Consider the following 5,068-nt stretch of genomic DNA (forward strand, 5'->3'; position numbering starts at 1 on the left):
GAGCTGGCAGAGCTGGTATCGGAATCGCGGGCCATGCTGTCTGGCTACAATGTCCTCTCTGCAGCTCCCATTATGCAGCTTGGCAAACTCCTGGGCAATGAAGAGTGAGGAGGGGACCCCAAAGAGTCCATGTGACTTTTCTGTGGTGTAATCTCACTCTCTGGAGCGGTCAGATGGCAAACCAACCTGTCATCCTATCTGGATGTACAACTGAACTTCATAAATGACCCAGGAGTCATTCACTTCCTTTCCAAGAAACTGCGGAGAGTGAAGCAGATTTGCTGTGCTTTCAGTCGCCTGTCCCAGATGGGAAAAGGAGGGACATTTATTTGCAGTCGGGGAGGAAGAATGTTAATTGATAAAAATGAAAGTACATTTCCCCCCAAAGTGTGAGGTAATCCTATTTTTTTCTTCAGAAGTGCCCTGCATGGGATCTGTGTTCCCTTTCGAGTACATGACAACGCTTGACTTGTTGCCTTTTCAAGCCTGCCCACCCATCCCCTTCCTGCTCTCTCTGCTGATGACCCGGCAGCATGAATCAAGGAGCTCCAGCAGCCTGGGCCCTCCCCGTAACCTAGCAGTTGTCCAGCAACTGGTAAGGAGAGAACAGCTTTCTCTTTCTTGCTCTGAGATGGACCAGGAAGCAGGAGACCAAACCCACTTCGGGCCTCCCACATCATTTTCCGAGTCTCTCTTTGCCCCCCTCTCAGCTTTCATTTGTCTTGACTCTCTTGACATGGCCCCGAAGCTGGGATGACCCACAGACTGCTAACCTGTCTTTGAGGACACCTGTTCACCTAGCTCGAGCTTTGCCTGGTCTGAGTTTCTGACCTTTTTTTTTTTTTTGACAATACTGCTGCCCCCAGACCAGTTGGGCTCATGTTTAATTCATCTCAGGGCTAATTCTAGCCAGGCTAAGGGAGAGGCGCGGGAGAGGACCTCCCACCCCAGGCCTTCCTGCTGCCATGGTAACTAAGGAATGGTGGGTGACAAGGGTCTGTGTCCCCTTCTCTGCCCCCAGCTCTGGGCAACTGTGCCAGCCGTCTAGAACTTCCTCCCAAAGGGAGCACTCAGAGGACACACTAATGGCAGAAACAAGGAACAAGGCCAGTGGGAAAGAGGCATGGGGATTCTTTGCAAGCAGGCAAGAACAACTATGCAAGCATCAGGATGCTCCTTTCCCTTCCCAGTAATACCTGGGATACGTTGGCTATTCTATTATCTTCTAGGTGGGCACACCAAGAGAAATGTCCCACAGCAGAGAGGGCCAGTGCCTCTGAGTCTTTGCTCCTGAGTCCACAGTGTGGACTGTGTTGCCTTCCTTTCATCACCTCAGTTTCTGAATTTTTTTTTTTTTAGGGTTTATTTTTGAGAGAGAGAGACAGAGCATGAGCTTGGGAGGAACAGAGAGGGAAACACAGAATCCGAAGCAGGCTCTGACCTCTGAGCTGTCAGCACAGAGTCCAATGCAGGGCTCGAACCCCCAAACCACGAGATGGTGACCTGAGCTGGCGTCTTATGCTTAACCCACTGAGCCACCCAGGCACCCCTCTGAATTCTTATCTAAGCCCTCCAAGACACTTATGTTTTTTTTAATATTTTTATTTATTTCTAGGAGAGAGAGAGACAGCATGAGCAGGGGAGGGTCAGAGAGAGGGAGACACAGACTCTGAAACAGGCTCCAGGCTCTGAGCTGGCAGTCAGCACAGGGCCCGACGCGGGGCTCGAACCCACGAACCGTGAGATCATGACCTAAGCGAGTCGGTCGCTTAACCGACTAAGCCACCCAGGCGCCCCGAGGACACTTATTTTTCTAGCACATCTCCCCACTCCCTGCCTTGCAGGACTGCCCTCACCTTAACCACTTAGCACAGTGGCATAGTGGTTACCAGGCAATTCAAGTGGAATTTAGAGCTCCACACAACACAAGTGTTCAACAAATGTTAGGTCTTTTGACTCCTACTTGCACTCTAAGCCTTCCCCAGCCTGGAGGTTTACTTCATGCACCATTCGAGACATCTTCACACTGGGGTCTGAGACAGCCCTCGCTACCCTAGAGTGAGTCTCAGATGGGGGGCTGAATCTGTGGTCAGCTGGGCTCTGACCCAACACCTGACTAATGCCAGTGGGGGGGTAGTTCTAAGGCCAGACCTCGGCCCCCACCCCCACTCCAGCCAAGTTCAGCTGTCATTTGAGAGTCATGACTTCCTGAATCTCCGGGGATGGCAATCAGATCCTTGCCAGATGGCGAGGCAGCTGGATGCTACTTTAGTATAAAATCACTACAGAACCTGTAACCATTAGAACTACCATTTTCATGGAAGCCAGTTCAACCTTGCTAATTGAGCAAATTTGGAGCCGCTCCAAACATCCATCCAGTTGATGAAATTGGTGCTCTCTAAGCATGCCGCATCACTTTGAGGCCAAATTCATAGTTTAATCTCCATTGGTGGTTTCCTGAGAATTGTCGTCCTGAGCGTTGGGAGACGGCACAGGAAATATCGACAAACACCCCTTCATCATCCGATTGTGATTTGTGAACTAACATTCCTGGCCAGAAAAAGTTGGAAGAGGCTAAAACTGTCTCTTAGCTCACATTATTTGGCAATTTAAAATCAATGATATAATTAGATTTTCATATCCCACTGCTTAATCCTTTGTTTAGATTTCATGCTTTCAATTATTTGTATCACCTTGGGTTTCCAGTTTGGGCAATTGAGAGTTGCCACTCCACACAGGAGACTCCTGATGTCCCTGATGGAAGGTCATGGTGATGTCTAGCAGTCCAGGCTGAGTCCCACTGCTTGCAGAACTTCTAGAACTCTGCTTTCCCTTGGGCATTTGCCGTCTGCAGGGCTGTGTTCCACACGGTCAGAGCCTGAGGCTGCCACATCCACAGCTCTGTCCCGAACACTGACTCAGTGCCTGGCACTCAGAAACTGCAGAGTAAATATTTATTGAGTGAATGCCTCGAGACCAATCAACGGCTCTGTAATGGCGTTCTTTGTCCTTTTCTACAACAAATGGATCTCAAAGGTCAGGAATGAGAAGATGAAAGCGGAATTGAAGCAGATTAAATCATGGTACAACATCGTTACCCATGGCCCGCGAATATCTGCAGCCAGTGTTCTGCTCAGAGGATCCTCAGCAGAGCTTCTTTCTCTCTGCCCCCACTTTAAAAATATTTATTTATTTATTTTTGAGGTGTGGGAGTAGAGCAGAGAGAGAGGGAGACACAGAATCTGAAGCAGACTCCAGGCTCTGAGTGGTCAGCACAGAGCCCAATGCAGAGCTCGAACTCCATGGCTCATGACCCGAGCCGAAGTCGGCTGCTTGACCAACTGAGCCACCCAGGCGCCCCTCTCTGCTCTTAAAAGAAAACTGGAGAACCTCCTGCAGCTCCAAGGTAGAGTGGGGGGAAAAAATGCAATGGAGAGAGGGGAATTCAGAAGGAAAACTTCAAACACTCCCTTCCCTATAGAAATATTAATAGTAAAAACAATAAGGCTAAATTGTATTCAAGCACTTTCTATGTGTCAGGCACTGTACTGTACATTTATTATTTTATTAATCTTCACAATAAGCTTATGAGACAGGTATTATTATCATGCTTATTTTGTGAATAAGAAACAGGAACTTAAAGAATTTAAATAATTTGCGAACGCTGGTAGTTAGGGAAGCTGGAATTCACCCCAGGTTTGTCTGAGCTTAGCGACAGCCACGTAAGTGTGTTTCTTTGTCCTTTGCTGTTTTCAGTATTTAAGAACAAGGCCCAAGTCTCATGAGTTGTTTAACTCAGAACACCTGGCTTGGGGTCATGCATACTATGTGGAGACAGTAAATATTGGTTGATTTGGAAGGAGAGATAGTCAAAAGGCACTAGGATAGGGTTATCACACTTGAAAATAGAGCACAAATGAAGGGAAATTCCAAAGCCAACCAAAGGAAAGCACAGCGGCAAGAGCTCTTGCACAGAAGACACAATATATCATTAAAGGTGTTTGCATCAAGTCCAAAGACTATTTTAAAGTGGATCCACCATGACTCCCTGCTTGCGTCTTCCTGAAATTTATACATTGAAGCCCTAACCCTCAATATGACTGTATTTGGAGATGGAGAGTTTAAGGAGGTAATTCAGGTTAAATGAGATATAAGGGGGACCCTAATCCAATAAGAAGAGGAGATACACCTCTCTCTCTCTCTCTCTCTCTCTTTTTTTTTTTTTAGGTTGCTTTTTGAACCGCTTTATTATATTTACAGCATGTAATAAACACCTTTTCATGTAAGTTGATGAAACTTTCCTGTGGACAGAAAACCTTCCAGACTAAGGCAAAATGAAATCCCTAACCAGAAAAATGACGAACACTATAGGTTCACATCAAGAAAATGCAACTTTGGGAAGGGGGTGGGGGTTATTATTATTAACCTTGGCGTTCAAGGCATAAGGCAAAATTCGTCTTATGGTCAGGAGGATCTCCTATAAGAATGCGCAAACTGTACCTCAACTGCAGCTCCCTAATTTGCCTCCTTAACTCTCTCATCTACCTCCTGAACCATCCCATACGATCTGCATCTCCAACTGTCAGGTCAAGGCTATTGACAAGCCTATTGGGCATATCCTTTATATCCTCATGGGCAGGTGGGGTCCAGCCCACTCTAATATTTCCTCCAGGCTTCTGGCCTTCACCACCTCCCAAAGGGTGGGCTTCTTCTTCATCTGCACTGGAACCTGCACTTCTCCTTTGCTTTCCCGGGGAACATGTTCCATGTTGAGATTTTTTTTTTCCCTGCTTACTTTTCCTGCAGATATCAAAAGCACTCTTTCTCTCTTAGCCTTGCGATCTGCGGCACCCATGGACCTGAAGACCACCTCTTGAATGCAAATGGACAACTTGCTGGGCGAGGGAGTCAAAACCGCTTGCTGGATGGTGATGTGGTTTATCTATAAAGAATTTCAATGTGGCTGGGACCCACAAGCCTTTCTGGAGCTCACCCTCCTTCTACTGCCCACCAGTTTATCAACACCTCTCTTTTCCTCTCAGTCTTTTTTTTTTTAATGTTTTTTTTT

At 47.0% G+C, this 5,068-nt stretch overlaps 1 pseudogene; it reads right to left on the reverse strand.

Moving 5' to 3' along the window:
• Window positions 1-4,434: 4,434 nt before the first annotated feature.
• LOC144241415 (protein BEX5-like) lies at window positions 4,435-4,768 on the reverse strand (annotated as a pseudogene).
• Between the last annotated feature and the right edge of the window lie 300 nt (window positions 4,769-5,068).

The sequence above is a fragment of the Crocuta crocuta genome, unplaced genomic scaffold (assembly GCF_008692635.1).
Source record: "Crocuta crocuta isolate KB4526 unplaced genomic scaffold, BGI_CrCroc_1.0 scaffold25, whole genome shotgun sequence".
Classification (NCBI taxonomy): domain Eukaryota; kingdom Metazoa; phylum Chordata; class Mammalia; order Carnivora; family Hyaenidae; genus Crocuta; species Crocuta crocuta.